This window comes from Vulpes lagopus, chromosome 24 (genome assembly GCF_018345385.1).
Source record: "Vulpes lagopus strain Blue_001 chromosome 24, ASM1834538v1, whole genome shotgun sequence".
Lineage (NCBI taxonomy): Eukaryota > Metazoa > Chordata > Mammalia > Carnivora > Canidae > Vulpes > Vulpes lagopus.
Window position 1 is genome coordinate 39,629,060 of NC_054847.1, and position 26,119 is coordinate 39,655,178.

The window sequence follows — 26,119 nt, forward strand, 5'->3', positions numbered from 1 at the left end:
GAATGCAATATGGCCACGTAGGAACGCGATTGAATCTAAAATGTGTAATGCTGAGCAATAATAAAGCAAGTTTTAAAAAACTACATGCAGTGTAATTTGATTTCCCTAAATTTCCAAAACAGGCAAAATGAAGTCATATACTGTTTCGAAATATCTATACATAAAGAAAAGCAAGCAGGTGATTCACAGAAAATTCAGGATGGCCAATATCTCTAGAGAGAAGAAGGGATCAATACCATTTGGAGACATCATGCACAAGGCTTCCAAAGTATCAGTACTATTTTTCTTTTTACTGGGTGTATTTTGTCATCATTTTTGAAATTATACAATAGATGTTGAACATACTCTCTTGTACTTGTTATGGATATAACATCTTTGTTGAAGTTTTTCAAAGAACTTTGATGTGCGAGAGCCAAATCCACAGGACAAACACAAAGTACCTCATCCCTTCGTACCCTGTCCTGGTTTGTCTTAAATAGTCATTTCCAGAGCTGTTCTCCCAAAGTCTTGTGGCTTCCGGAGCAGAACAGAGCTGCAGACAGCAGCGCCTGGAAGGCAGTTGGATACCCAGGTGCACACATGTGTTTCTCACTGTGGCGGACGTGTTATTGTTCTTGCCACTCTCATCTATTTTGCTCATCTTTCTGCCATGTCGTAGGTTGGAACCCACAGAAATGTTTGATGGTTTGTTGACTTGATTCACCAGCCGCATTTTAATAATTGCTCTGGTGGCTGACATTTGAAACAAGTCTCCACAGAGATGCTTGTCTTGAAGTCTCAGTTGAGCCCTTTGTGGAAATAGGTATTAAAGGAAGTTTTTGCCGAAGGAGGATCTTTACCTTGCATGTATTCATTTAGTCCAGGCATGTTAGACCCCAAATTTCCTTACGTTCCAAGAAAATGATGAATATGTATTCTCTCAAATCATAAATTCTCTCTTTGTTGCTATTTTCACATCTCTGAAATCAGAATGCATTTACAGTCTAAAGGCATGACATAGTTTGACAGTTTCTTCTCTCTGAGAACGCAAAATAATGGATTGTCTTTAGAGTGGCAGCTTCTTAGATCCTCTGACATACAACATCAGGTTTCAACAGGGATTCCCATCAGACGAGGGAGAAAAGCAGAGATCGTAGAACAGAGAAATCCAAACTGCACACTCCCTAGAGACCAGAAGTGACTGTCTGGAAAAAGCCACACCTGAGAATCACTCTTGTTCCCTCTTTCACTAGGTCGCCCCACTCTGGCTTAACTGTTTTATTTCACTACCTTGGTCATTGACGTACAGCACTAGATGGAAGACTGACCAAATAACAGGAAGATGTTTTTTTATATAAGGTTGCTAAAAAGAGTTATTTGTTTCTACAGATCCATTGAGGGCCTATGAATTGGTTGATAGGTTACAATTTTAGAAATTATATGCTATGTTCATGGGGTTGGGTACAAGTTTTCCTTGGAATATCAAGATAAGATGCTTTTCTGTGTTCATCAGGAATCACCTAAACTGTGGGAATAGCTTCACCAGCTTTCCATTTGCTTATGGCAAAGCCTCCTTAGACCAAGACTCACTGGAAGTGGGGTCATGCTTATTTTTGCTTGATGTGTGATGATGTAGACATGATGTATGGTGTAGATCCAAGCACCACACCACCTACACGTGGCGCTTAGTAAGTCTTAAGACTCTTCAGAGTTTAAATGGATTTAATCTGGGTGGACAGGAAGAGCAGAAATCAATCAGCACATGTTTGGCTTGTTTTGAGAAAACAGCAACGTTTATCTGACCCAGTGTGGTCTACCTCAATGTGGTCCAATCTTCTCACGCTCATGGTCTAGGTAGTTCATATCCCACATCCCTGAGGGAAATCAAGATCGAGGTTCTATGGCTTCCCTTAGAGTCAAGGAAACTTCAACAGAGAAAGAATGAACGTAAATAAAACACCAGACTGGCAGCCTGAGTAGCTCTTTGCCACCTGGCCATCGGAACGTCCTCAGAGTCCCGGCCAATGTCAAGCTCCCTTTGCACTCCACGGAACAGAGTGCTGGAAACAGATACTAGGTAGTACTTTGCCTCCAGGGCCCTGATATGTGACAGTTTCCTGCATGGGACTTTTATTCTTATTTGGCATTTGAACTTTTAAATGACTCAGTGATTAATGCTTCGATGCTGCACGTGATAATTGCCTTGGCAGAAAAGGATGTCTTTGTTCTTGCCCACTCACCTTTTGTATGGAGTTTCCCACTCCTGTTCCCTTATTTATGACTTGTTGATGTTCCTCTATATTTAGCAAGTGTTTTGCTAATATCCAAGGAGTCATCAAAGGTGCAGCTGCTCCATCTCTACAGGAAACCCCCGCTTTAAGGGGCTAGCTCTACTCTATGAGGATCTGCTCCGGAACATTCCTCTGCATGAAGATGAGAAATGTACTTCTTGATTTTTAAATTAGCTGGCTTATGCTTCTATCTTTCCCCCCATTTTTGGAGCTCAGTGAACTCATATGTTATTCTTGGTTGGTTGTCAAACCAGCAAGGATGTTTTTCTGATCGTCTTTATGTGGAGTTATATTTGGCTGTTTTTTCCTCTCTTTTCAGAGACTCCTTTCTTCACTGTGTGGACACGTGACCTTGTTTTTGTGTTTTCAGTGTCCCAAGCTAGGAAACTTGTGATAGTCCTTTCCTGTTCCTTCTTGACTCACTGGTTTATGTCACAAATGCTTGGCTCACTTCCTCCAAGTCCTTAGGAAGGGGGTCCTCCAAAAACAACCCCCACTCCTGCCTCTCCATCTTTGTGTGCATGCTGCAGCACGAGCCACCACAAGGCTCATCCGTTTCCAATGCCATCCCCGTCGGGTTAATTAACAGCGTACTGAGAATACGCTATTTTAAAGGGATCTTGCTGGAAGACCATGCCACTCCAGCGTTCTCACTACACTGGGAGCTGCCTCTTTGCAGGAAAAGAGAACACTCAGAGACGACCCCCCACAAGGCCTTGTGTCTCTCCATCAGCCCATTTCTGTTCATCCTTAGAAACAGAAAATATGTATTCCCCGTTAGTCCCAGCTTCCAAAAACCAAGAGAGAAAAAAAAAGTCACCCTTTCCATTACGTACCTTAAATAAAGAGAATTTCAGAATAGATTTCACAAGTTCCTGTGAAACACATAGGAATCCACCAGAGGAGGAAAACTAAACACAAGAAACTGGAACGGATGGAGGAAGGGGGGCATTGGAAGGGGAACATTCTGCTCTAATTCTTGCCCCTTCCACTCAGCATCCATCTGCTCTTGCGGCCGAATCAGGGGAGGGATGGGAACCAGCCTCCCCAGGCAGCTTGCCAAATGTGCTAGAACACACGTTGTGGGAGGCAGTGTGGTGCAGGGGTTAGGAGCACAGGCTCGGGAGCCAGGTTTGCAGCCTCCCTTTATCACTTACTTGTGAGCTGTGAGCCCTCAGCCAGTTATTCTAATCTCTCAGGGCCTCAGCTTCCTCAATGAAAATGGGGGGGAAATGGGGATCATAATAGGAGTTAGGAGTAAATAGGTTGATATTAGAGAGTGCCTGGCATAGCATAACTGCTATATAAGCATTATTGGTAAGCCAAAAATTAACAAACAAATTAAATAAATTAAGCCATCTGATCCTCAAAATCCTCCGAGCTAGATATTTGTCACAAACACCACTGGTTGCTGGCTCGAAAGCCACTCTTCCTCTCCCTTCCACTTGATGGAGGATGCAAGTGCCATATGCAGGCTTTCCCAGCACTCCTTGCAGCTGAGGCATGAACATGGAACCCAACCATGGCCAATGGAAACTGAGGAAATTTTTGCAGGTGACTTTTGGAAAGATTTTCCTGCCTTACCAAAGAAGCAGTTAGACAACAAGAATCTCCCACCCTTTGCTTCCTGTCTGCTGACATCCTTCCATGACCATCATCTTGTGACCACAAGTAAAAAGCCAGGAAAAGCCAATCTGGTTTCACTGAACCAATTCCCAAACCAACTATGCCCAGGCTTCTCTTCCAATGTGGTGTGGATGGCCTTCCTCTGTAAGCCACTTTCGGTCAGCTATTTGTAGCCAGATGCATCCCAAGTAACACAAGGTTGTTTTATATGAGAAAACAGAGGGTTCAAAAGGCTGAATAATTTTGCCAAACAGGTGATGGAACTAGAATTCAAATCCCATCTAACTTGAGATCTTGAGCTCTTGCTGCTGCACCAGGAACCCACCCCAACTGATGATGCTCAGCAACTGCACCAAGCAAGGTAGGACCCAGAGCACAGAGGGACCACCGTGTCCTGGAATGACTTGGGGGGAGAACAAACAAATAACAAGCGCCTTATAATGTATTATTCCTTTCATCCTTTGCAAAACACTCTCCCATCTAGAAATGCAGAACTGGAGGGGAGGTCACAAACCATCCAGTCCAGATGACAATACTGAGCTGAACAAAGCCTAATACCTGGTTAGTGACAAAGTCAGATGAGAACTGAGATCGTGACCCCATTTTACAGATGGAGAAACCAAGGCACAGGGAGGGTTATGCATCTTGTCCAAGGTCACAGGCTAGTAAGTGACCAAGCTGGTATATAATAAATTAAGCAGTCTGGTTCCAAATTCCTCGACATTACCACGTATACTCTCTGGTGCTCTATTTCTGGATGTGGGCCCTGGCTTGTAGAGATGTGCTCTCATCATTTGAGGGAGGAGTATAATAATACTGTAATCAAGATCACAGAGGCCAAAAAGGTCAGCTAAAATTATGAGCTCCCAAGCTTGGCTGGTGGGCAGAGTGACCAGCATGTCGCTGTAGACAGGCAGAGCTGGATTGCCCAAAGGCCACGCTAACTCATGCAAAGAGCACTAGGGGCAACTGAGAAAGGAGAAAAGTTCAAGTTGGAAGACTTTACTCCAAATTTTCTGATTAAAAAACTCTGAGAAGACTCACTTTTAATTTTAGCATATAGGTAAGCTTTGTGCTTTATAGTTACATAACTAACTGTCAGCCCAGCTGTGACCCCAGACGTCATGGAGCAGAGAAGAGCCTACCTTGAATCTTTGATTCGCAAAAATCCATGAGCATAAGTTTTGGGGTGGTTTGTTACATAGGTGTAAATTGTGAGAACACTACCCCGTCACAGGAATCAGTGGTTTTCCAGACTGGGCTAATTCATTTAATAATTGCTTCAGGGCTTCAAATTCATCCCCTGTCCCTCCTCCATTGCAGTGAAATTCAATTCTGACACTAAACCACCCCAAACTAGGATCAGACTCCACAAGTTCACGGGCACAGTCCCCAGCGAGACTGCTCACACTTTGGATGCCAGTCACAACTTTGGGGGTGCCCAAGCCACCTGCACTTGCAACCAATTGGCTATAAATCCAAGGAACCCCACAACCCCCCTTAGGTTCAATAATTGGCTATAATGATTCAGAACTCAGGAAAGCACCATACTGATGATCACAGTTTTATCATAAAGGATACAAATCAGAACCAGCCAATGAAAAGACACAGAGGGCAAGGTCTGAGTGAGTCCCAGACACACAGCTTTTGTACCTTTTTCCATGGAATCAGGACCCACCACCCTCCCAGCACACTGATGTGTTCACTAACCAGAAAACTCCTTGGAGCTTTGGCATCTAGTTTTTATTGGAGTTTCATTTTTTTAGACCTGATGGATTCAATCATCAGCCGCATGACTAAACTCAATCTTCAGCCCCTGTCCCTCCTGTGGAGGCCAAGTTCATTTCAAGTCCCAACCCTGTCATCGCATGGTTGGTCTTTCTGGTGACCAGTCCCCATCTGAGTCATCTTGATAGCATAATTTCACGTGTGATCCAAGTGGCTTTTGAATAACAAAGAAATTCCTATTACTTGGGAATTTCCAAGGGTTTAAAATCTTCCTTCCAGAAGCCAGGGACAAAGGCCAGTCATATTCTTTATTATACAACACCCCGCCCCGCACTTCCCCACATTCTGCTTTGTGATGTTTGGGCTGGGACTCTGCAAACCACGTTTCTCCTTTGCCAGCCAGCTCCCTGTTAGGCTTTGCCAAAGGCTTGCTAAAAGAAGACTAGGAGGCAGAAGGAGGGAAGAGGGATTTAGTCCTTTGTGTTTGCCTCCTGTTTTCTTCCTGTTTCTGGGAGCATGACCCCAGGCACACTTTCCACCACCACAGTTCCAGTTCATTCCAGTACTGTAGTTGATTCCAGAGTTCAGTTTTTCAGCACTCCCAGAACCAGCCTTTCCACACCCTCTCAGAGATAATAGGGCAAGCCAGCCATCAAGGGTCCCTCTCCTACTTCGAGGACCCAGGGAGCCCTGCCTCCCAGCTCAGCGGCACCAACGCCAGCTGAATGGCATCTCTTCCTCAAAGGTCTGTGTCACAGCCCCACAGGACTTCCCTTCCAAGTTCAAAGACACCAGAACCAGCCAGCTGGTGCCCTCCAAAAGTCTTAATTTAAAAAGACTTAATTTTAGCTTCACCCAACCCATCTCCAAGCTTCTACATGTTAATCATTCTGACTGTTGAACTTTGTTTCCCAAGCCCTGAAAATGATATATTAGTTCCTTTTGCCTTTTTATTTCTCCAATATCTGAAGAATATTGGAGATTCTCTGATTCTTTATATTTAATTTCTTCTGTTAAAAATAAGTAATGTGATTTTTATCAACTGACTGGTACAGGTTATCCAAGATGATTCCTCTCCAGAAACATATTGTCCGTCATCTCAGAAGTTTACCTTGGCCTCCTTGGATTTGTCACATCATCATAACATAACTTTAGACCTGCAATGTCCAATAGAGCTACTGGGATAATGGAAATGCTGCATATCAGCACTGTCCAGTACGATAGCCAATAGCCACATGTGGTTTTGAGAACTTAAATGTGACTAGTCCAACTGTGGAACTGAATTTCTACTTTTACTTCATTTTAATAAAGTTTAAGTTGCCACATTTGGCTTATGGCTACTGTATGAGACACCACAGCTATATAATCTTGTTTCTATCTCTCTCCCCTACTGGAATGTATCCTTTTGTTTTTCTATAGCACCTTGTCCTATGAAATACTTTTCAGAATGTATTTTAACTTTTGTGTGTGTGTGTGTGTGTGTGTGTGGTAGTCTCTCTTACCAATTGTAAATTCCTAGAGGGGCCATCTGATGGTCTTGATGCCTGGATTCATGGCAGAAGAAGATGTTCAAAAATTCATGAATTGAGTATAGCATCCAACCAGGATACAGCAGTGCCCAGTCTGAGGCACTTTGTCAGGGAGGAAAGACATGGCTTGAATTGTAGGATAAAACTACTAGGACAGAGAACTTACTTCTTTGTGTTTTCACTTCCCTCATCTGTAAAATAATTTCTATAGGATAAGTTGAGCTTATTAGGAATCATAATACCACTTACAAAACTGGTCTGGAAGCTAAAGATATTTCTTGGCACTAACCTCAACATTCTATCTCTCAAAACTGGGTTTAATACCTTATCATCCTGATAATGTTCTGGATCAACGAGGTCTTGAGGTCAAAAAGAAAAAAGAAATTGGCCTCTGGTACAGAAAACACACAGAGAAAGTTTAGAAAAACTTGTCTCTGCCCCTTGGTATGAAGAGAAGAATGAAGAGCTCCATTTCCTTCTGTCATCCAATTGTCTAATTGGTCTTCCAACAATCATTACAAAAAAAAAAAAAAACACTACAATCCCAAACTACTTTGAGATTATGTAAATCAAATCTCTCTGCTAGTCTCTCTCATGGCAGTTTGTACTTCTCATTTAGTATATACTATAAGTAAGTATCCTTCAAATTATATACTTGTTCTGTGTTCACCCAACCAGCATAGGGGAAGCCAAATGAGGGTGGAAACCATACCCGTCATTTCACACCTGCATTCTTAGCAAAACAGCAGCAATATAGATAGCTTCAATATATTATGTAATCACTAAGTCATTTTTAATAAACTGAAAAAGAATTTTATATGGTTTCTGAAAATTAGCCACCAATGCCATAACCTGACAAGTATTGATAATTTCATTTAATAAGTCTTCTTAGGAAAATTGTTGACCAAGAATTAGGAATTCTAAAGCCCCAAAATGAATGTGGCAGTATAAAACATGAAGATAATACCTGGTTTTTCTTTTCCCAAAATTCTCTCATAGCCCCACAGTCCTCCACTCATTGAATCAGCAAAAAACAAGTCAGTAGGAGATGGAGACAGGTGTTTTGAATTTAAAAAAGGAGACAAGAGTCTTGAAAACTGAGTCTTTTCATTGCATGAGCAAGGCTTTTTGAAAAAGAAAAGGAGCTTTGATCTTCAAAACACTGACAGTCTGAGGAACTCAGAGCATAGCGATTACCCCTAAACCAGAAAGGAGAAGAGAATGAGGTGACAATAGTTTTCTGGCTCAAGAAGAGATTGATGTTGAACAGCACAGAGGGGGAAGAGAAAGCTAGCTAACAAGGGCCCAAGAAGAGTCTAGATGTTTGAGGATTTAGATGTCATGCCTCTTCCCTCTGGGCCAAGCCCTGGGATAGGGAAGAAATTCTAGAAACCCCAAAAAGGCTTAGAGAGAAGTCCTCCAAGCGGAGGCTGACACTTAGGTAATCAGCAGTCTCATGGAGAAGACCCTTGATCCACCATTGTTTTTGCGAAAGTCAAGTAGAAGTGGCTCTGTGATGTGTCTGTAGAGAGGATCTCCAACAATACCCTGCATCTTCCACAGATCTGGTAAAGCAGAAAGGGCATGTGAAGTTTCCGGTGCATACAAGATAAAATGTATCATGAAACTAAAGAAATTTAAGCTTCAGTGCCCTCATTTGCATGTCCCCTAACAAAGCTCCAGAAAGGATCCTAGCAGTGTGCTCACATAATCCCATATTTTTTAAAAATTTGCAACAGTAAGGGAAACTTCACCACCAATTGGTTGAGACCATTGTCTCCTTCCATTCCAACTTCTCCCCTGACACACTTCCCCCATCAGATAATGTTGGAGTAGCTTTTGGCATATTTGGGATGCAGCTAAGAGGAAGTTGAGTTGAGAATACACTTATATTTGAGTTTAGTCAGATATATTTATATGGTTCCCAGTCATTTCTGTGTCTAATTGTTTTTGCTAGCCATCCAAGTATACAAATGGGTGCCAAAAATCCTCCTAGCATCCACTGTGCCAATACCCAGAGTCATGGCACAAAGTTGCAGAGCCAGAAGTTACAATATGATATGAACATATCCTACAGCAACAAGAACCAGAGCGACATGGATAGTGGAGGGAAAAGGTTTTAAATGTGTAGAAACAGATGCTAGCCCATGGAAACTTCTTCTAGTCATGAGAAGTGTGAAATTATAAGTGAAGCATTCAGCTTCCATTGATGCCTAGTCAAAATGGAAGTTCTTCTCAGCCAGGAAATATACTCAGCAGTGTACTCAACCCAATAAAATCATAAGTTTATGTTCTATTTCTTAAAGGTAGCTCCCCAAATTAAATCAGATCTCTACAAAATCTGGGTTCTTTCCTGCTGCACCCAAGAGAAGCCAGGAAGAGCTAGGAGATGTCAGCAGACCTGTGGAGGCCTGCAGTGAACCACACTGACAAACATGCAGATGTACAGGAACACAGAGGGACTTTGCTTGGCTAGAAATAAGGGACCCTGAAGATCCCTTAAGCAATAAATAGAGCAAAGAGGGACTAAATGCCTACACCTGATGCCAGAACAATGCCCAACCCCCTGGTACTTTGATCAATACTGAAGAAGAAGAGAAGACCCAGTTCTGAATTGAAGGAGTTTAAATACTCAAGTAGCCAATACCCTAACTTGATTAAGTTGATGTGGAAATAACTAATAGTGCCCCAGCATCAGTGGAAGGAGAACATCCTATATTAGTTCAATTCAGTTACAGAAGGTGGTTAATTTTTGCACACCTGAGCTTTGTGACTGTAAAATCAAGGCCCACTAAATAGACCGAACAGAAGTTCTGCCAAAGTGGCTAAGCCAACTCAATCGACAATGTTGCCAATGACAAGGTTAAACTTCGCCTGAGTCCTGTGCTCCTGAAAACAGCAATGGCTGTTTTACTCTTTTTTGTTTCTGGCAAAACCTAATTGCAACAAACCCCTTTTCTCTTTTATGTTCAAAATTCAACATGTTTCTATCCTTCCTCACAATTCCCGTAAGATTCATAGATGACTTCCTTATTTACTTTCCTCCATAAAACCCCATATCCCCTGCCTTTTTTTTTCCCCTGAGACATTCCTTATTAATGACATACTCTGGGTTGCAGTAGTCTGAACAAAAACACCTCCTTCACTGTTCAGCTCATCATGTCTTTGACACTGGCATGTTCTTACCAAATGGTAACCCAGCTAGTTGGGTTTGGAGTTATAATCACAAAACCAAGATGTTATAAGCTTAGAGAAGTGGGGCATATGAAGGATCTGAACAACCCCTCAAGGAAGAGGACTCTTTGGAAGTTAAAAAAAAAAAAAAAATTCAGACTTCCAAATCATACCAGTCGTGTTTTAGGATCTATACGTAGAGAAAATAATGACCAATTACCCTGAATTTAGAAATGCTTTGCAATCAGTTTTATTAATTCCTCGGGGATCTACATACATTTGATAAATTCAAACATATATCCAGGTCAAAATGGTTCTTTTTTTTTTCTGTTGAAGATCCATGCCTTCACACATTTTTTAAGTATCTCCATGATCCTCAAGAATATGTGGACCACGAGTTGGGAATAACAGGCTCAGATAGTTTCAGGTGAACATGAAAATGTAAAGAAAGAGAGGTTGACTTGGCAACCTGGAGCTAGGAAGATGCAGAAACAACCATTTCTTCCAGGCTCTCCTTGTCTGGACCCATGGGGAGGTTCTGCCCACTGGCACCTCCTCTCTTGTCCTCTCCCCAACCCACATACACCCATGTGCACACATCCACACACACCTCACCTCCAGCTCTCTACTCAAGACCCCATTCCCTGGTGACCTTACTCCTTCTAGAGGAAGGAAAAGTCTCTTTTGGGATCAGATGAGAGACTCCTCTCCTGGGGACCCACCTGAGACAGAAAAAGAAGAGGAGGGCCGAGCCAGGGGCAAATGTGGGTCGCACTCCGCTTCCTGGCTTCATCCTTCCTTTGCAAGCTGGAGTCTAGCCCAAGCTTTGAAAATGCCAACAGAAAAGGAATATCTAAATTTTTGAGAGCGTGGACAACCTATTTATGGGTATTTCCAAATTGATTTTAAGGCATGCCTGGTGAGCCCTTTGCCAAATGATAGAGGGGAATCATGTATTGGTCACATTTGTATACAAGAGCAAATGTGCTTATTACCTTCCCTAGAAACCAACTGACAAACCCACACACACTTTGCAGTCTCCTGTAGAAATGTAATGAATATTAATTCAATATCCAGTCAAGGTATTAAAAACTGGCTTTCATGCTGTTTGAGATACATGATCATCCCAAATGCTGTGTTGGTGGCACACCACTCCTGTGTGGAACCGTTTGTTCTCTTCTTGTACGACACCACCCCACTCCTATCTGGGACTTTATTTTAGATTCAAAGAGGCAAAAGAGAGTTAAGACATTGTCTAATTTTCAAAAACTAGACAAACAGACATTATTCTTAACTCTCAAAATGCATTTCCCACAAGGGAGGTGGGATTTTTAGAGTTTGGGTTTTGAAGCAACTCTGACAATTTTATATCTCGATGTCTGAGTTTAATTTCCTTTCCCGAGATCAAAGTGTACATTATTGTGATCGGTGTGGAAAGAACTGAACGCAGCGAGATGAAAATATCCTATGTGTGTATTAGTGATTTATGTTAGATACGGAAATGAATTGTGATTTTATGGATGGGAATTATATTCCCTTCTGTTTAATATGTAGGCCATGTCTCCTCTGGCATCATAGCCGGTTATCTTTCTCCTCCTACTTCACACTTTCCATAAGCCTTCTGGTTTCACAGCGGACACATTGTAAATCTTCCCCTTCTAAGTGTCCCACATATGTTTCATTAAAAGTGTTTGTTTCTTTGATCAGCTTGACGTTTCTAATGTGAAAAAAATAATAACTCTGTCGCCTGGTGCTTGGAAATGTATAGACCTGAGGTAAGGAGCAGCAGAGCTCACTGCAAGCACCAGAGGTCTTGGTGTCCACCATTCAGGCTCCCCCAGGGCGTGGGCCTGCTCCCAGCATCAGCCAGGTGAGCAGGGGAGGGGGGGAGATAGGAAACAAGGTGTTCGGTCTGGGGAGGCTGCTCTAACAAAGTACTACAGACTGGCTGGCTGAAAACAACAGAAAGTTATCGTCTCACTGTTATGGAGACCGGAAGTCTGAAATCAAGGGGCCCATAGGGTCAGTTTCCTCAGAGGCCTCTCTCCTTGGCTGGGAGACGAGCACCTTCTCCCTGGGCATTCACATGGTCTTTCCTCTGCACATGTGCATGTCTGCATCCCCACTTCCCTTTCTTATAAGGACACTAGTCCTATTAGATTAGAATCCAGTCTAATAACCTCATTTTAACTGAATCACCTACTTAAAGACTCTAACTTCAAATACATTACATTCTGATATACTGAGGTTTGGGGGGCAGTGGCGGTTACACAACTCAGCCCCTCACATCTGATATTTGTTATATTTTGGAAAAGTACATGAGAAACAGGGAGGGAAAGAGTAGGCAAGGAGAGGCAGCCCCCATGGATCTCTTACCAAGGTAGAGTAGACTTTTTTAAAGATTATTTTTTAGAGCATTTTTAAATTAACAACAAACTTGAAAAGCGGAATGATTTTTCATCTACCCCTACCCCCCACACATGCATATCCTCCCCCACCTTGACATTCCCCACCAGAGTGGTACATTTGTTACAAGTGATGGATCTACACAGACCCTTAATAATTCCCCAAAGTCTACTGTTTACCTTAGTCTTCATCTTTGGTGTTGTACATTCTATGGGTTTAGACAATTGTATAACATGTATATTATTATGGTATCATACACATTCTTTTCACTGCCCTAACAGAGTGAGAATGACTTCTCAGGGACTTCAGACCCTGCACTAAGGGACTTACACTCACAGAGGGTGGGTGCCAAAGCTTCAGCAAGCAAATTAAGCCATCACAGCAAAGGCAAGGCAAGCTCTGAATCATGGATGAAGGTCTGTTTGGATCTCCTTGCCCTCTGAGGCAGCCCATTTCCCAGCAGGGGGGAATGGCACAGTGCATGATAAGGCCGATTATTCCCCACCCTCCTCCTCTTCCACCTCCTCCACACCATTATTGTCAGTGGTGATCTCAGAATAACCTCCCAAGAGCCAACATGTACTTGTAGCCCTTGTCCCCAGGGGTCCAAATGACTAAACTGCCATTATAGCTTCAGAAGCATAATTTTCACTACACAAAAGGGCATGCCATTAAAGTACTCTGTCCCTAGGGAATTGATTAGTGTGCCACCCATCCCACCACCAATGTGACTTTCGTTAGAGGGTCATGGGAACGTGCTCATATCAGAATTCCTGGGCTCCAATCTGAGTCCTGTGATAATCTCATCAATTTGCATACGGAGTCCTCCCTCTTGGTTACCATTTTTGAAATTGCTTGCTAGACTGCTACAGCCACACAAAAGTTGGCTTGAGTTCTGGAGACTATTTCACATGTGGAATTGGGTTTTATTTGTTTGGATTCAACGGTTAAATTTGTCAAGTCTATGTAGAGCACCATTTCTGAATTTGACTCTTCTTCTGTCTCTAAAGTACATTCTCTTTTTATTTTGTAGCTTGAAGGTATACTCAAGGACTTCGGAAAACAAATGGCATAAACATTACCCCTTCCCCAGAGAAAATGCAGGTGCTCACCTAAGTAGGATAAGGAAAAATATTACAGAAGAAATGGCATTTTTGTTAACATGCCACAGCTCCCAGTCACAACCTTATCACCTCATATTCTAGTATAAATGTTGTTGGCTTCACCTTCCCTGACATTAATGGAAACCACTTAGGGGGTGAGAAATGGCAAATAAAGAGCTAGCTACCCTTCTTACTATTTTACATTCCATAGCTTTATTCGTCCAACACTGTCCAATAAAGACATACTTCACTTGTTTAGCCTGTAAACACAATGATCATACCTGATAATATTACTAACCTAATCCTTTCCTCATTAACTTTAGTCATTGCAAACAAATGGGAAGTTTTTTCTTCATTATAAGATACCTTATATATGCTATATATGCAACCAGATGGGCAGCTACTATGACTCATAGTCTCGCCAGAACTACATAAAATAGAAAAGGGATAGCTTCCCAAAGGAAAGGATGCTGTGCAGACAAAAACTCCATCAGCCCAGCATGTTTAGGGGGGAAGGGGAGGGAGGTGGATTCTGTGGAAGGAAGTACAAAGCCAAATAGTATGTGATTGACTTCTATAAAATTTCTGTAAACAGGAAAGAAAAATTGAGGTGTGGGGCAGTGAGTTCTAGTCCAGACACTACTACTAAGTGGTTATAAAATCCTAACAATCCTCTTCCTCTCAAAGCTAGTTTCTTTATTTGGAACATAAGGACATTAAACTACATCATTTCCATGCAACTTATAGGTCTCAGATGATCTATTTACATTACTCAAAGGTAGGAGATGTAACTCTAACATCAACTAGCAGTGTGAACAGGAGAAGATCAATTAACCTCTCTAAACCTCATAAATCAAGAATGATAATCTCTTAAGTCACAAAATAAAATTGCATGTACAAAATCACATGAAAAATAAAAATATCAATAGCTACTATTTTTGAGCATCTTCTATTATTATTAGGCATTGCACTCAGTACTTTCTTGTGGCTGTATCACATTCCTCTACTGTTTATCCAACGTTATATAATGAAGATCCACCTTTCTTGTTTTTGTTTTTAAAAGCAGACTCCCCAGGGGCACCTCGGTAGCTCAGTCAGTTGAGTGTCTGACTCTTGGTTTTGGCTCAAGTCATGATCTCAGGGTCATGGGGGTAAGCCCCACATTGGTCTCCATGCTCAGCAAGGAGTCTTCTCTCCCACAGCCTCTCTCTTGTCCTTTCCCTCTTCCTCTGCCACTCACCCCACTTTCATGCCCTCTCACTCTCTCTCTCTCTCTCTCTCATAAATAAATAAATCTTAAAAAAGAATAAATAAGTAAATAAATAAACTAAGCTCCCCAGCGTGGAGTCCCACGTAGGGCTTAAACTCAGGACCCTGAGATCAAGACCTGAGCTGAGATCAAGAGTTGGAAGCTTAACTAACTGAGCCACCCACATGCCTCAAGACCCATCCTTTACTTCCTTCTTCTTTAACCCATTACTCTAGTTTATTCTGATATCTACATAGATCAAGATAATGGAATGAGTGTCAGAGAAACTTAATGGATTTCACCCTCAAGAAAACACTAAAAGACAGAGCATTGAAATAGGAACAAAAAAAAATCATTTAAAAAAAAGAAAGAGAAATTGAGATGACAAGAAATTAAAATGAAATAAAAGTGAACACAGGCAAGGCAAGCAAGGATGATTATCTTTAAAAAGTGCAAGAGCAAAATTAAAATATGCTCTGTAACCAACACAGGAAGGTTTTAAAATTCAGGAAATCAAGTGAATACTGTAGAAGACATACCTGATACACTTTCCCAGAATTTGAAAGATTAAATAAAGATGAGAATTAGAAGAAAAATAATAGGTTTGACTTTTGTTCTCAGTCTCTGAGAGGCAAAAATCTTTATAAAACAAGGTTATAACTATTTAAACTAAAGAGATAATTGAAGATAGGGTTATAGAAAATTTCTTGGACCCAAGAAAAGACAAATATTGAAAGGAGTCACTACATTACAAGCAAAATCATGAATAACCATATTTAGACTGATAGTCATACTTTTTTAATTACAAGGATTTCTTAAAAAGCATTCTATCAAAATCTAGGAAGAAAAATATAACCAGAAAAAAGCTCATAAATCAGAGTGGGCTTGTTAATTTGTTTGCAACACTAAATGCAAGAAGGTAATGGAGCAACATTTAGAGGGTTTTGAGGTTGAAAGTTGGTAAACATGAATTTTTATACCCAGCCAAGTTATTAGTTTTGTATGACAGGAACCTAAACACAGTGTCAAATATGTACAAGCTCAGGAAAATATAACCTCTACCTTCCTTTGAGGAAAGATACACTATGACTGAATAAGATAAGAACCAAAATGAAAACCTCAAAAAACTAAAAACTAATGATATTTTAAAAACTGGTTTTTTGCTTTTAATCATCACAACTGCTACACCTAATCCAGATGAAGCAATTTCAATTTCAATTTCAATCCAGTGCAGCATTTTCAAACTGGCCCTTTGAATTCTGGGGGCCAAGAAGGGATTGAAAAGTACCAAGGAATAAAACCCATCTGAATAGCAGAAAGACCAGAAATCAAAAAATCTGGGTTTGAGCCCCAACTCCATCACCTACTATGGGATGTTGAGCAAACCATTAACCCCGCTGCTCTTCAGGCTCTTTAGTTATAAATTCATTCATACCATCTACCTTGTAGGTTCTTGTCAGGACAAACTTGAGATGAGAACAGAAAGATATTCTTAATGTGCTACTATTACTCAACTGGAGATTTGCCAATTTCCAGCCAAAACCACAAAATAACTTGTACTCTTTGTTTAGAGTATAAGCTTATTGAATGTTGTCTGTTCAGGTTCATGCTGCAAGCAAGGGTTCAGTAGGTGAGACAGCTTGTTGCATGAGCTGGGCTTCCAAACCTCATTCACTTTGTGGCACACATTTAGACTGTTGCTTGGGGGAAACAGAGGAAACTACTTGAGGCCCAGGGGCCCCAGTCACTCAAGCTTCACCCAGATATGCATAAGAACTAAAACATAAATATCTCAGCCCACTTGTAACCCATTCATGACCCCCCCCCCCCCCCCAGTAGGGAAGTTCTGAGGTAAAGGTCCTCATTTCTGTCTCTTAATGTAGTACATTCTAGATTCAGGTATACCACAAGCCTCTCTTAGAAAGCTACAACTCTTTTGGGGTGCCTGGGTGGCTCAGACAGTTAAGCGTCTCATCCCTAATTGCAGCTCAGGTCATGATCTCAGGGTTGTAAGATCAAGCCCCGTGTTGGGCTCTGCACTAGGTGTGAAGTCTGCTTAAGATTCTCTCCCTCTCCCTCTGCTCCTCCCCCCTTCTCTCTTTCCCTCTCTAAAAGTAAAGAAAGCTACAACTCTTTTGAATTGCTTATCAATTCTTCCAGAATCCAGACCTTCCAAAATTTCCTCTCACCAGTCTAAAGTTTTCAAGCACATCATCTTTCTGTACCTTTGCCCAAAACTACATGTCCCCCACATAGGTGATGCTGTATTCTACAGGTTGGCACCACTGCATTCCCTATATATGTGAATATCCCCGACTCAACTCTAATATATCTGGAGAAAATGACATTTTTCAAGAGTTTATAATTACATGGAAAATGCTGGTGTTAAAAATGTGGGGGAAGGTATATAAACTGTGTATTAATTATAATCTCAATTTGTAAAGAATATACAGTGAAAACTCCTGAAATTGTCCACCAGGTTAATAATAATTTACTGAGTAATAAATTATTTTTTTCTCTTCTATCTCTCTGTATTTTTAAAATATTTAATAAGAACCAGTATTGCTAATTTTAAACGAGCTATAACATAATGTACACAAATCTTACAATTGGACCAATATTTACATATGTATACACAATGGTGGCCACCATCTGAATCATAACTATTTTCATCTCCCAATAAGCTCCTCCCATGCCCCATCCCAGTCACTGATGCTCCCTAAAGTAATTGTTATCCTGACCTCAATCATCATGCAGTACTCTTACAAGGGGAGAAATAATAAACTTCATTTTTTTAATTATAAGAAATGTAAAATATTGAAGCAACAGAGTGTAAATATCTTATATTAACACAGATACAAGCTCTTCCTTAAAGTGCTGACTGATATTCATGATTGCTCTGTGCCTGCAAAATAGATCTTCTAGGAAATGGCCACCGTGAGAGAGAAATAATCTACTTAAGTTGAAGGTGAACCCTGAGGAGCTCTGTAGGTTTGGTTCAGAATAGCAAGTTCTGTCCTAATTGGCACACACAAGAAGTTAATATTCATATGAACTTGCAGAGTTTTTCAGTTCCTCCAGAGACCCTGCATGAACAGACTCCCCTTTGAGATTACTGATAATTATCAATTCTCAGTGAGCGGAATTCACTTGCTCTAAGTACCTTCTTTCTAAATATAGTTGCAAAGGTTTGTCACCTTCCCAACCTGGCCAAAATCTGAGGAAGTGAAAGAAGAATTTTTTTAATTTCCCTGTAGGATCCAAGAGGACTGAAGCCATCTCCCGTTTGAATAGTTGATACAACAGAGTTCTGCATAGAATGAATTTCTGAAGCTTTCATTCAAATGTAAACACTGTCATTAAGAGGGATCACCTCCTTCTGTGTGATCAAGTCCAAGGTAACATGGAGTTTGGCCTTTCCTCTCTAAGGTCTCCTTAATGGACATAGCCAGTGCTGTCAACATGCCTTATTTCATAAACCTTAATACAGCTGAAAACGGTTGTCAAAGCTCCTCTCTGATGTGTCTCATTAAGTTTAAATAATTTATTCTTCTAACTTTTCCATGTGGAAGTGATTTTGTATAACTTCAAACATTTTAGGTTCTGCGTTCCTCTCTAGACTCTCCATATGTGGGGAGGTGTGGACAAGAGTTTCAGGGTGAATCAGAGCGGCCCTCATAGAAAAGAGGATGGTTCCCATTTACCGCGCATCTCCATCATCCTAGAGTACGAGCCCCCTTTCAGCCGTGTGGTTTTGCTCACTGACCTCCACTCTGCACCAGACCTCTTTTCTTCTGCACTAAACAACATTTGCTTTTCTTGATAGGATTATTTTCTGGAGTTTCAACATCCTCCCTCCGATTCTGTCAGGTCCCCCGAGGGGTTTCTCCTCCCTTTCCCTTTACTCACAGTACCTTCCTTTTCCTAAACATGTTTTGGCCAATATTTTTGTTCTGTTTTTCAAATCTGACTCCCTGACCCTGTTGGATGCATCAACCACAATGGCCTCTGATCACTGATAGATCTTCATGCTGTGTCCCTACCACACAGGACATGGCTCTCTCTGAGAGCAAATCTCTACCATAGCTCTGCCTCTGCTTTTCAGCGACTGCTCAAACAATGTGCTCTAACATCCCAGCTGCCCTTGCACTCACACTCTGTGGGCTGTTTTCTGGACACATGCATGCTAAATAAGAGAGAGAATGATTTTCTACATTCCCCCTTAGATGCTCGGCCTTATCCCCCACGGAATATTCTACTCATGTATCTTAAGAGGCTTAGAGAATATATTCAAAATATACACAGCCCCTCAGTTTCCTAATCTCGAGAGATTAATGAAAACTACTTCACAGGAATGCAGGTGAGCAAAAGGAGGAACGCTAGTTCTCCTCCAGAGTACCTCACATAGTGTCTGACACATAGGAGGAAGTGGGGGGGGGGGCGTTGTTGTGTGTTAAAGATTTATTTATTCACTTGAAAGAGATTGAGAGAGGAAGCCCAAGCATGAGGAGCAGAGGGAGAAGGAAAGAGAATTTCAAGCAGGCTCCACAGGGCTCCATCTCAGGACCCTGAGTTCACGGAGCGGAAATCAAGAGTCAGGCGCTCAACCAAATGTGCCACCAAGTGTTTCAAAACTAGTTCTGTAACCATTCCTTTCTCTATTTTTCTTTAAAAATAGAATGTTGATGTTGCATGTGCAATCACACATACACACTGCCATTTACCTAAACCCTAAACTCCCTGGACTAACCCCAAATTAAGTTGTCTCTCCTCTGGGCCATAAACCCTATTCCTTCTTCCTTTTCTTGAAGCAACCATCCATGAAGAAATCTCTCTCCTCCCCTAAACCCGTGGCCTGAGACTGCCACCACAGCCATGCTCTCTCACTCTAAGCTTATATAGCCTCTCTCTATCCCCCACCCCCCACCCTAATAAGATGCCACCGTGTATTTTTGTCACTCCTGGACTTGACGAGGGTAACTGTTGTCCAGATGGCCTGGTCTCCCTATGTGCTTCTCAAGTCTAGTAAATATTAGAGGCTGCTGCCAAGATTCTCTCTCCCTCTGGTCATTCTGATCCCTACTGTCATTTTTGTATTCATTTTTCACAAAATTCAACACATCTACAATCAGGAGTGAAAACAAAGTGTCCCCTCAAACATGTTAGTTTACTTCTTATATTCTTCTAATTTTTTTTTTATTTTTGTAGGATGTTTCTACTCCTTCCAATGTTCTTTCTCATTTTTCAGACACCACCTGGACTTCTGCATTCATTCTAGAAACTTTCCATTCTTCATTTGTAAGTGTTCCTAAAAATCATCTAAAAATCCAATGATACTCAAATTATGATAAATCTGTTCCACGGATACTGTGCAGATTTTTTTAAATGAAGTAGTTATTCTGGTGTAGAGAATACGCACCTGATATACCATTATTAGTTTAGGGAAGAAAAGGTATGCAAGAATATGTACAGCTTAATCCTTTTAACATAAATATATATATCTGTGTACATGTGTATATATAAACACAAAGAGACATATTTGCATACTTTTCTGCAAAGATACAAAAGAAATAATTTTAGATGTTTACCTTTGAGGAGAGGGACCTTTCTCTACTATTTGAATCTTCTAGCAATGTCTTTTATTTTCCCTGATATCATCAGGAATTCTGTGGGCAGTGGAACTATAGGCAATAATTCTTTTTTATTTTTTAATATTACTCAACACATTAACATCAAAGAAATTTTACATTTAAAAAATAAAAGTAACGAAGCCTCTACTCTAGAGGCTCCAGCCTAGAAAGGATTATTAGAAGAGGCTAATGCAGGCCTATCATAGTGCATACACTGAGAATATCATTTATTTTCAAAAGTCAGGATGTCTACCACTGTGTTTAGCACTGAGGAGGGAAAAGAGAAATGCACCAAGAAAATAAAAATGAATAAAAGACAGTGCCTGTCCTTACATGGCTTCTGTATAAACAGTAGAATAAGTGCTATAGTTCAAGCAAGACAAGATACTGGAAGGAAACCAGGATGGGAAACCCGCTCTGTGACATGGCAAAGAAAGCTTCAGAGGAAGTGACAATTGAACAGGGTCCCGTGTCAGTCAGGGTAGTTAAGTTATGCTGCAGTAAGAAATTAGCACCAGGGATCCCTGGGTGGCGCAGCGGTTTGGCGCCTGCCTTTGGCCCAGGGCACGATCCTGGAGACCCGGGATTGAATCCCACATCAGGCTCCCAGTGCACGGAGCCTGCTTCTCCCTCTGCCTGTGTCTCTGCACATCTCTCTCTCTCTCTCTCTCTGTGACTATCATAAATAAATAAAAATTTAAAAAAAAAAGAAAAAGAAAAAGAAATTAGCACCAAGGGCCCCCTGGGTGGCTTAGCCAGTGAAGTGTCTGCCTTTGGTTCAGGTCATGATCTCAGGTTCCTGGGATGGAGCCCCACATTGGGCTTCTTGCTCAGTGGAGAGTCTACTCCTCCTTCTGCCCCTCCCCTCACTCACTCCTGCTCTCTCTCGAATAAATAAATAAATAAAATCTTTAAAAAGGAAAAAAAGAAAGAAAGAGAAAGAAAGAAAAAAGAAAAGAAAAGAAAAAGAAAAAGAAAAAGAAAAAGAAATTAGCCCCGAAAGCCCAGTGACTGATACTACAAAGGTAGGTTTCTCACTTCCTGTGAAGCCCATCACCACGGGTCTGGGCAGCTCTCCATTTCTCCTACTACAAGAATCTCGGATGGTTGGCTGTCTGCAAAATGGTAAACTAGGCAAGTTAGTCTTCTGGGTCCTCTGACTTTTCCTTCCTTCTTCAGTACAATTTGTTCTTCTTTCTCTTCACTATTGACAATCAGTTTCTTCACACTCCTCCTCTCCACCCAAGGAATCCAGCACCCTAATATTTATCCTATATATTTGAATAATGAAGCCCTCCCCAACTCCAAACAACTGTTATGACTGCACTACTTCCTCATGCTTCAGACTCATACTAGCCACCCTCCCAGAATCAGAACTTATCTGAACTATGTCTCACTTTCGGCTATTTGAGAGGTGTGATGTGACACACAAATGCAGAAACTTGGCTTTTGCTCATCAGTGTCAGAAACAAATGAATGAGGGCCCGCCTGAAAAACAACCTGCCACGATCTGAAGCAAATACAGAAAACGTATTCAATGAGAAGTGAGTATCCACTCAGAGCAGGACCCCTGCCCCTCTCTAAACCCATTCCGGGCTGCCCATTCTAACATCAGAGACAAAGATCTGCAAACATATGGTGCTCTGCTGAGCTGTAGTGAACACGGTTTTAACAGACCCAACACCAACCACATGGATTGTTCCCTATTGTGCTCTCCTGGGTCATTTTTCCCCTATCTTCGCTCTTCTCAGTGATGGGAAGGTTCTCTGTGGATTATAGCACTGGTCTCCCTTGCCATCTGGCTTTAGCCAGTAGAAGTAATTAACACACAATCAGAGGATGGGAAAAGAAAAGGATCAGGGCATTTATTCCTCCAGCTTTCTCTTTGCCTTGCAGCAGTTTTATGGTGGCTACGTTCACCTATCTAAGGCCACACCCCTATTGAGAGTCCCTTTGCCCATGGCTACAGGACTCTCTGGGTTCCAAGAACAATCATCTTTTCAGACATGGAAATGGTCTGATCCACCGTTGCTGGGCCCTAGTTTCTTCACCATCTTTCATTTATTTCCCTAACCCTATTCTCAACTGTGTTCCATTATCCCTTCATTAACCTCTTTTCAATTACCCCTTAAGTGGGCCATGTGTTTCCTGCCAGAATCCACCCATCCCAGCATTTCAGCCTTCTCCAGGACAAGGGACTATATCAGAAATTCAAGGAAGTCAGGTCAACCCAAAGAAGCAAATTAAATTCCTCTATTGGAATTCTTGTACACCGTTGGTGAAAATATAAAATGATGATGTAGTCACTACAGAAAACAGCACAATGTTTCCTCAAAAAATTAAACATAGAATTACTATATGATCTAACAATTCCATTTCCAGGGATATACCCAAAAGATCTGAAAGCAGTGAGCCAAAGAGATATTTTTACATCCGTGTCCATGGCAGCATTGTTCCCAATAGCCAAAGATGAGAGCAACCCAAGTGGTCACTGACAGATGAATGGGTAAGCAAAATGTGGAATATATATACTACGGTATATTATTTGGTTATTTCCTTCAAAAAGAAGGAAATTCTGGCATCTGCTGCAACAAGGATGAACCTAGAGGATATTATACCAAGCAAAACAAGTCAATCACAAAATACAAGTACCTTATAATTCCACGTATGGGAGGTACTTAGTATAGTCAGGAAGGAGAATGATGGTGGTTGCCGGGGACTAGGGAAGGCAGGACTGAGGAACTGTTGTAGAACAGACATGGAGTTGCAGTTTTGCAAAATGAAAACAGTCCTGGACATAGATGGTGGTGATGCTTCACAAAAATCTAAATGTGCATAATACTACTGACCCATACCATCTAAAATTATGGTTAAGACAGCAAATTGTATGTGTATTGTATCACAATATTAAATAATAAAAATAAATTCCCCACACCTTGATAAATACATTTTTTGCTTACAAGAGCAAGCACCAAGCATGGCTAATTCAAACAACCGCTGGATGGGGCAGGACAGGAAGTGAACAGATATGCCTTCCTCCAAGCTTTCACCAATACTAGGACTCCAACCGGACCAACGTGTCATTGGGAAAATGAAAGGAAAAAACCAAAGGAAAGCCAAAACCCGATGCCATGTGGAACCCTTGGAAACCCAAGAACATACCTATTCTCTGTACCAGAACTGAATGCTGCTCTCAGGTGGTAGAAACACAGCTATGGGTCCCACGGTCTCCTCCAGCAGCCTAGTTTGGGGTTGAGCTCCCCGCTCCCAGGACAAGGCAGGCTTCTTTACTTTCTCCCCCACCTGTATAGCATAAAAGCCAGAGGAGTCTGAACCAAGACACTGACTTTTGTTTTTTTTTTTTTTTTTTTTTGCTTGTTTGTTAACTGTGTTCCTAGAGCCATCCCTGGTTGACCCTTTGGTACCTGGAACCCATGGCATCCTCTATTTTTATTCTAAAGCTCAGGACTTAGTCACAAGTGGAATTAGGATAGAGTCTGATAACATCTCATTACACAAAAGATCCACACTGGAAGGAGCCCTTGGCCTACCTCCTGGGTGAGGCAGGCCTAAAAAGCCCAGCTGTAGCTAACTGAGAGAAATTTCCATCAGCCAGACAGCTTGAAGACAAGTAATAATCTAACCCAGTGCTTCTCAAAGTGCGGGTCCCAAACCAGCAGTGTTAGCATTACTTGGGAACTGATTAGAAGTGCATACCCTTGGGCCCCATCCCAGATCTGAATTAGGAACTCTGGGAGGGGGCCCAGAAGCCTGTATTATAAGCCCCTCCAGCTGATTCTCATGCTCACCCAAGTTTGAGAGCCTTCAGCACCTGGAACCCATTGCATCCTCTATTTTTATTCTGAAGCCCAGGATTTAGTCACAAGTGAAAATAGGATAGAGCCTGATAATATCTCATTACACAATAGGCACAAAAGATCCACATCGGAAGGAGCCCTTGGCCTACCTCCCAGGTGAGGCAGGCCTACACCCACAGATCTCAACCTAAGCGCTAATAAAAAGGCACATCCCCATGCTCAATTCCAGAAAGTCTGATTTATAAGCTAGAGGCACAGCTGAGAAACAGTGTTAGCAACTAGCAAGTGGTGTGTAAGAACGCTAGCAACAGAAGGTGCTGGTCGGCAGGCAAGCTTAGCAGTGAGGAATCAAGGGGCAGACTTTCCTCTCTGGACGGTAGGAAAGTTCGTAGGTGCTGGCAGAGCACATGTTTTAGAGACAGATGCATGTTCCAAGGAGGTGGGGGTAAAGGAAACATGGACAAGGAGAAAGTGGAAAAGATAAGAAAGGCCTAGATAAGGCCTTTAGCCCCAGGGTCAAGGTAGAGATCCAGCCACAAAACTGGAAACACAGTTGCCCAGTGTGGTGTTAAGAGGGCCCACCGATCAGGCCAGGAGCCGATCAAGCAAGCCACCCCAGTGAGGAAATCAAATTCCCCCTGAATAAGCTCAGCTGGCCCCTGGAGCAGAGGCAGGGGGAGGGCAGGTAGTCGGCCTGGCTCCCCAGCTTGGACCTACCTGGGCCTACAGGGAGCCATGGAGATGCGGAGAGCCACACCTGAAAGCCACGTGCTCCAGGGGCTGACAAGTTTTCCAGCTCAGAGGCAGCACTGCGATCCTCATGACGAACGTGTGGCAGCTTCCCCTCCGTCTTAACTTAAATTCATTTATGTTCATGTAAAACATTTTCACCAGGGAAACAACCAAAGTAGTTCATCACACCCGTGAATAAGCAAGTTATCACGCCCGCACAGATAAAATATATGCCCCCTCCACACACCCAAACGCAGAGTTTATATGGCGTTGACAGACGTCGAGTCTTCCAAAGGGAGTTTTGATTCAAATGTGACGGGGATTTTCTTTCTCTCACTTTATTCCCATAGATCTGCCTCTTTCAACTGCATTTCCAGTCACCGGAGATGCCACGGCAAAAAGTCTTTCTTCTTGGGTCAACTCTCTTTCATGCACATAGACACCCCCCCTCCCCTCCCAGTGATTGTTTTCAATTCCCACATCCCCTTAAGGGACTGTGGGTCCTAGAATTACCCCGGCTACATCACAGGTCAGTTACGCACATGACACAAGAACGTTCTCAGGGTCCTTGGATGGAACTCTGACTTCTCTTTAGGACTATGCAGTAATGGTAACGTAGCCATAGATTCTGTATGGTATACAACACACACACACACACACACACACACACACACACACACACCCCAGACTCCCACCCGAGCCTCATTTTAAAGGAGGGGACCCCTGAAGTGGTGATGTCTTAACCCAAAGGGTCAGAGCTCCAATGAGAGAAACATGAAATACCCGTCAGGCTAGACGGGTAGAGACTAGGGACAGAGATTTCCACACCCTTCAAATTATATATTAAAAAAAAA